Source organism: Dendrobates tinctorius, unplaced genomic scaffold, assembly GCF_039654945.1.
Source record: "Dendrobates tinctorius isolate UK_male_01 unplaced genomic scaffold, ASM3965494v1 ptg000157l, whole genome shotgun sequence".
Lineage (NCBI taxonomy): Eukaryota > Metazoa > Chordata > Amphibia > Anura > Dendrobatidae > Dendrobates > Dendrobates tinctorius.
This window is the reverse complement of record NW_027361824.1, coordinates 9,801,048-9,809,019: the sequence shown is the minus strand read 5'-3', so window position 1 is coordinate 9,809,019 and position 7,972 is coordinate 9,801,048.

Below are 7,972 nucleotides of genomic sequence, written 5' to 3'. Positions count from 1 at the left end.
GTTGATCGGCGTTTACGTGAAAGTAAAACTACACGGGAGGCATTGCCACCTTTTAAACAAATGTCTGAACCCATGCAATGTGAGAGGGTTTTGTCTAGGGCGCAACGTCAGGAGTTTAGAAGGCGTAATAAGCTGTGTTTTTTCTGTGGAGACGCCTCTCATACTATTTCTGTCTGCCCTAAACAAGAGAAACGTTTTGCACGCACATTTGCTGTGGACAGTGTACAACCTAAGTTCCTTTTGGCAATTACTCTGATCTGCTCCTTATCCACATTTTCCGCTAAGGCTTTTGTAGATTCAGGAGCAGCTTTGAATCTGACGGATTTGGACTTTGCTAAATGTTGTGGTTTTCCCATGATACCCCTGTGGGCGCCTATTCCTTTGAGGGGTATTGCTACTCCTTTGGCGGAGAATAAACCCCAGTTTTGGACCCAGGTGATAATGCGGGTCGCCACGGACCACCAAGAAAATTGTAAATTTTTGGTGCTGCACAATCTGCATGATACTATTGTTCTGGGTTTTCCCTGGTTGCAAACTCATAATCCAGTTTTGGATTGGAAATCTGTGTCTGTGGTGAGTTGGGGTTGTCAGTGTGTTCTTAGTGACACTCCTGTTTTCGCCACCTCTCCCAAGTCTCATGATATTCCTGATTATTTGGCTGATTTTTCTGATGTATTTAGTGAGAGTAAGTCTGCGTCTTTGCCTCGTCATAGGAGTTATGACTGTGCAATTGAGTTAATGCCCGGGTGGAAATTTCCCAAGGGTCGGCTTTTCAACTTATCGGTACCCGAACAAGATGCTATGCGATCTTATATCAAGGAGTTGTTGGAGAAGGGTCATATTAGACCATCCTCTTCACCCTTAGGTGCTGTTTTTTTTGTGACCAAGAAAGATAATTCATTAAGGCCTTGTATTGACTATCGTTCCCTTAACAAGATGACGGTTAAATATCAGTACCCTGTTGTGAGTTCATTTTCCCCTTCACTACTGAGGCCCGAGGAATGCCCTCTTCTGGTGAAGAAAAGTAGTGAGCCTGATTGTCAAACACCTGGGGCTGATGATGATGACTGGCTGAGTGGAGTTAATGACTGGATATAAGGCTGCCGACGCCCTTCTGGCATGTGGGTGATTTCTCTGTGGACTTCTAGGAAACCAGTCTGATTCCTGCTCATCTAAAGCTAAGATTTCTGCTTTGCCTTTTTGCATTAGTGTTTTGTTTTCCTTGCTTTTCTGGATTCTGCCATTCCCTGCTGGGGTGAGCTGAATCTCCTTTTGCCTGTTGCTCTGTCTTCAGAATATTCCTGAGTACTGACATAGCCTTTTTTTTGAAGCCTAGCGTCTTCAGGGCCTTTTTTACTGTCAGTTTGTTGGCTCTTATTTTCATAGGGTTTTTTCACGGATTGCAGACAGCAGCCTTTCTGTCCTTTCCTATCTAAGATAGCTTGGGCCCCATCTTTGCTCAGTCTATCTTTCTGTCTGTGTTTTGTTCTTTCTTCTTGCTTCACCGTCATTATATGTGGGGGGCTGCCTTTTGCTTTGGGGTCTGCTCTGGGGCAGTTTAGATTTCCCTTTCTGTCCTTAGGCTATGTAGTCCTCTGGCTGTGATCGAGGGGCCTAGGGCATCGTAGGAGCCCCCCACGGCTACTGCTAGTTGTGTTGATAGGTTCAGGGGTCTGCAATCCGATAGCTGCCAACTTCTCTGGTTTTCTGGACTTAGCTAGCTATTTTTGCCTCCTACGGTGACTCAATCATAACAGTACCCGTTACCCTTGATTTCTGATTTATTTTCCAGAGTTAAAAGTGTCTGCTGGCTTACCAAGCTTGACCTCAGGGGGGGGCGTATAATCTTATTCGCATCAAGCACGGGGATGAATGGAAGACGGCGTTTAATACTCCTGAGGAACATCATTTTGAGTACCTGGTGATGCCTTTTGGGCTCACTAAGGCCCCTTCTGTCTTCCAGTCCTTTATGAATGATATTTTCCGGGACTTTGCGGATAAGTTTTTCATCATCTATCTGGATGATATTTTGATCTTTTCCAGTGATTAGCATTCTCATGTAGAACATGTCCGGACTGTGTTCCAGATTTTGAGGGAAAATTCTCTGTATGTTAAGGGATCGAAGTGGCACTTTGGTGCACAGAGGATTTGATTTTTGGGATTTATTTTGTCTCCGTCGGCTATTGAAATGGACCTGGCCAAGGTACAGGCCGTTTATGTTTGGGTTCGGCCCTTTTCTTTGAAGGCTCTCCAGAAGTTTTTGGGTTTTGCTAATTTCTATCGTAAATTTATAGGTAATTTTTATGGTATTGTCAAACCACTGACTGATCTGACCAAAAAGGGCGCTGATGTGGTGAATTGGTCTTCAGAGGCAGTCTCTGCATTTCAGGAGCTTATGCAGAGATTCACTTCTGCTCCGGTTCTACAGCAACCTGATGTCTCACTTCCATTTCAGGTGGAGGTAGATGCTTCTGAGATTGGTGCAGGAGCTGTTTTGTCCCAAAAAGATCCGGTGACTTCCAAAATGAATCCCTGTGCCTCCTTTTCTCGAAAATTCTCCCCATCTGAATGTAACTATGACGTGGGGAATCGGGAATTGTTGGCCATGAAATGGGCATTTGAAGAGTGGAGACATTGGTTGGAGGGAGCTAGACATCAAGTTGTTGTCCTCGCCGACCACAAGAATTTGATTTATCTTGAATCAGCCAAACGGTTGAATCCTAGACAGCCTAGGTGGTCCTTGTTTTTCACGCGTTTTAATTTTGTGGTCTCTTTTCTTCCAGGCACTAAGAATGTTAAGGCGGACGCCCTTTCTAGGAGTTTCTTTGCGGATTCTCTTATTGTGACCGAGCCTACTGCCATCCTAGGTGAGGGGTTAGTTCTTTCCGCCATCTCGCCCGATTTGAGATGTGCCCTGGATAAATTTCAGGAGGACAAACCTGAGCGTTGTCCTATGGGAAAATTGTATGTTCCTGACCAGTGGAGGAAGAGAGGGATGTCTGAAATTCATTGCTCCGCGTTGGCTGGTCATCCAGGTATTTTTGGTACCAGAGATTTGGTGAGTCGGTCTTTTTGGTGGCCTGCCTTATCTCGTGATGTCAGGAATTTTGTGCAGTCCTGTGGGACTTGTTCTCGGTCTAAACCCTGTTCTCGTTCTAGTGGGTTGTTGATGCCCCTGCCGGTGCCCAGCAGACCATGAACCCATATTTCAATGGATTTTATTTCTGATCTCCCTGTCTCTCAGAGAATGACTGTTATCTGGGTGATTTGTGATAGATTTTCTAAGATGGTCCATCTCGTAACACTCCCAAAGTTGCCATCTTCTTCTGAGTTGGTACCCTTGCTTTTACAACAGGTGGTTCGGTTGCATGGGATTCCTGAGAACATTGTATCGGACAGAGGAGTCCATTTTATTTCCAGTTTTTTGAAAACTTTTTGTTCCAATCTGGGAATTCAGTTATGTTTCTCCTTTGCTTTTCATCTTCAGACCAATGGGCAGACTGAGAGAACAAACCAGACTTTGGAGTCCTATTTGAGATGTTTTTTATCTGCTGATCAGGATGACTGGGTCTCATTTTTGCCCTTGGCTGAATTCGCGCTAAGCAATAGAGCTAGTTCTGCCACTTTGATGTCGCCCTTTTTCTGTAACTTTGGGTTTCATCCTCGATTTTCTTCAGGGCAAGTGGAATCTTCGACCTGTCCAAGTGTGGACACTGTGGTAGAGAGAATGCAACAGATTTGGGACCAAGTTGTGGATAAGTTGTCTCTCTCTCAGGGAAAAGCCCAGTGGTTTTCCAACTGGCATAGGACCATTGGTTCCCGGTTTAAAGTGGGTGATATGGTTTGGTTGTCGTCAAAGAATATTTCTATGAAGGTTGCTTCTCCAAAGTTCAAGCCAAGATTTATTGGACCTTATAAGATTTTGGAGATTCTTAATCCTGTTTATTTTCAATTGGCTCTTCCAGTTACGTTTAAGTTCCATAAGGTGTTTCATAAATCTCTGTTGAAGAGGTTTGTTGAGCCAGTAGTTCCTATGGTGGCACCTCCTGACCCTGTATTGGTTAAAGGCAATGTGGAATATGAGGTAGAGAAAATATTGGATTCTCGTTTGGCTAGACGGATACTCCAGTACTTTGTCAAATGGAAGGGTTATGGCCAGGAGGATAATTCTTGTGTCTCTGCTTCTGACATTCATGCCGATAGATTGGTTCGTGCTTTTCACCGGACCCATTCTGATCGGCCTGGTGGCGTGGATGAGGGTTCGGTGACCCCTCCTCAAGGGGGGGCACTGTTGTGAATTCACTTTCTGGCCTACCTCTGGTTGCTAGTGAAGGTAGTGGAGCTGGTTTTATTGACAGAGGAGTTGCAAGTTCTCTTTCCGGGCTCCCTCTGGTGGTTACAGGAAATAATGCTGCTGATCTAATTAACAGAGGCCTGCCAACTGATAATGAGGAGGACGATTGGACATCTGGAGTCTTTGACTGGATTTAAGACAGCTGACTCCCTCTATCCCTGCTGGTGATTTCTCCTGCCTCCTGAGGTCTTAGTTTCCTGTTCAGTCCCTGCATGCTCAAGCTAAGTGTTCTTTGCTATTGTTCACATTTTATTTAGTTTTGTCTATTCAGTTTGGTCAGCCGCTGAATTTCCATCCTTATGTTACTGTTTGTGCCAGTTTGTTTTTGTCCCTTATTAGGTTGGCCTCCTGTTGCTCTGCTTTCAGAATATGCCAGAGTGCTGATATAGTGGGCGAAGTCTAGCGACTTCAGAGTTTTTTTTTCTATCAGACGTGTTGGACATTTTTGCAGGGTTTTTTGCTTGATTGCAGACAGTGTCTTTCCATTCCTGTCCTGTCTAGTTAGTGTGGGCCCCATCATTTGCTCTGCCTATTTTCCTACCTGCGTTTGTGTTTTCATCTTGTCTCACCGACAATATATGTTTGGGGGCTATCTTTTCCATTGGGGTCTGCTCTGGGGCAGTTTAGATTTCCCTTTTTCTTGCTTTAGGCTTATTTAGTTCTCCGGCTGTGTCGAGGTGTCTAGAATCATCGTAGGTATGCTCCATGGCTACTGCTAGTTGTGTGGATAGGATCAGGGGTCTGCAATCCACTTAGTTACCAACCTCTCTGGTTTTCTGTGGCTTAGCTTGGTCTTGTTTTCCTCCTCGGTGACCCAATCATGACACCCGTCCACTCACCATCCAGTCCTTGCGCCGTCTTCTTCACAGCTGCCTCTGGTCAGCCAGGCACCCGGTCTATCTGGGGCAGCTTCCATCTCCTCTAATCAGAAGCCGCGCTCTGACAGGCGCTCTTCCAGATCAAAGCACCCGCCAGAGCGGTTTCATGTGGGCACTGCCGCGCCTGTGCCGCTGCTCCAGTCCTTGCATCTTCCCCGCACACAGCGGCTGGCAATGCCACGTGAAGGCCGCAATCCCAGAAGTTATTACTAGGCCCCAGGCGTCTGAGCCGGCTGGAGGCTCCACCCACTTCCGCCGCACATCACAACAGTACTTCCGGTGGCCCGCCCTTCACCACGCCCACTCTTAGTCCCACAGTAGCTAGGCCAGTGCCCAAACAGTCTCTGCAGCGCCCGCAGGGTGTTCGTACCCACGTGAATGTAGCTGCAGAACCATTAAATGCACCGCCCGCCAATAATCGGCCGGTGCAGTGGGCACAAGCGTGCCAGCCGCCATCCCTATTATCTTCGGGAGCCCCGGACATCCGACTGGCCTCCAGGCCTTGGAAATGGGAGCCCTGAATCAGGTCCTCCAGTAATTCCCACGCCCCCAACCAAGCCTGGTCACCGGCGTCTCCCCTGCGGGAGCAGTATTGCCGCCCATGCGGGATGATGTGAGATCAGGCGGAACTAACAATGCTGCTGCCGAGCGTGCTGTCCGGTCCAACCCGACCGTTCAGCACGCTCTGCAGCAAAACCAGTGTGAAACATGTAACACAAGCACAGCACACTATACACCGCCAACCCTCCTAATGTCCCAATCACGCTCGTCGCACACTAATCCATTGGCAGACAGAACGCCATCCCCCTCGCTATGCACTACACAGCCAGTAATCGCCCATAGTCATATACATAATAACTCCGTCCCACTACACCACGTGGGGCCTCCAGCCAGATCATCGTTCAGGAAGGAGCCAGAGTGCCGCTATCAGCAGCAGCCAATCTGCCTCGGGCACACGACAGCCATCGGCTGCCACGTGCTCCATCATTGTCGACAAACCGAGGAGATTCATCCTTATCCATCATGGCCACCGGCCAACATTGACACGGTTCTTTCACCCAAGCAGGAGTTCCACCACATTCCAATGGCCAGGGTATCTCTGAGCCATATCGGGCCGCCAGCCAGGAGCAGGACATCGCCAATGCGGAAGCCGGGGTACCTCCATCACCTGGAGACACCCGATCGGCGACAGACAGCGGTGAGTTTCGTATAACCAGCAAACCTAACAAAGTACACAACACAGAAGATAGTGAACTGGGATCTACCATCAGGGCGATAGTCGACCACTTAAGTCAGCCTAGAGGTCAAACTGTCACAAGGAATATACCTCAATCAGCTAGCCTACACAAAGATGCTTTTTTCTGTGGAATTAGTCTGCTAGGTACACACACTGACCTAGAGACAAAAGAAAAAAATCTGGAATAATGACTATATAGACATATGGTCACTCCTAACAGCAGACCAACAGTCAGTGGATAAGGAAAGTAGGACTGGCGAATGGTCATACGGTAGAAATAGAGGTAAAATAGCGCATACAATGAACAACTGGCTGCAGGCCTTCGCAGTCCTCGGCTGCATTATGGGTCAAAAACACCCAGAACGCTGCTCTGAGTTATTCATATACCTGGATTTAATATACAACTCATATAAATCTCATGGTGGTTTCGCATGGAGGCGCTATGACAAGGAGTTCCGCAGGAGGCGAGCCCTGCAACCTGGTCTAGGATGGGGAGTAAAAGCGACAGATGTTTGGCTACGACTAATGCTCTCACAAAAACATCCTCCCTTTTCAGCATCGGCCACTAGTTTCTCAGCAGCCACAGGCCAGAAATCAGTGGTCGTACGGAGACCAGGGACCTGCCTGTTATATAATGACGGAAACTGCGGCTTCCAGGCATCATGTAGATTTAGACACGACTGCTCAGCCTGCGGAGGCGGACACCCTGCATCCAGGTGTACACGCCACACAAGCGGAGTTGCTACGAGGTAAAACTCCAGTGAGCGTAGCCGCCATGCGCCCTTGGCTAAGCCTTTATCCCAATAAAGTAGCGGCTCAGCAATTATACGACGGTTTTAAAAACGGCTTTTTTATCCCCTTCAAATTTAGCCGAACACCGACATCAGCAAAAAAATCTAAAATCAGCTCAAGAATTCCCTGAGATTTTACATCAAAAAATCATAAAAGAGGTTGAACTAGGCAGGATGGCGGGCCCATTTAAATCATTGCTATTCAAAAATTTCAGAATCTCGCCTTTTGGCATTGTGCCCAAAAAAGAACCCGGTAAATACCAACTAATACATCACCTTTCTTACCCAAAAGGCGATTCGGTCAATGATGCAATACCCACAGAAGACTCGTCGGTAACCTACGCTTCGTTTGACAGAGCAACTAAAATCATGTGCGCGGCAGGGCCCAGTGCCCTGATGGCAAAAACCGACATAGAGTCAGCTTTCCGTCTTTTACCTGTGCACCCTGAATGCTTTCATTTGTTGGGCTGTAAGGTGGGCCACCTATTTTACTTGTGCCTACCAATGGACTGCTCCATTTCCTGTCACTATTTCGAGCTTTTCAGTCCCTTCTTAGACTGGGTAGTGCGTCATGAAACAGGCAGCAGTTCAACAATCCACTACCTCGATGATTTTTTGTTTCAGACCTAGGGAATCTAAACTATGTTCTTTCCTTCTCCAAAAGTTTACGTTTATTTCTTGGCGTTCCGGCGTTCCACTATCGCCGGAAAAA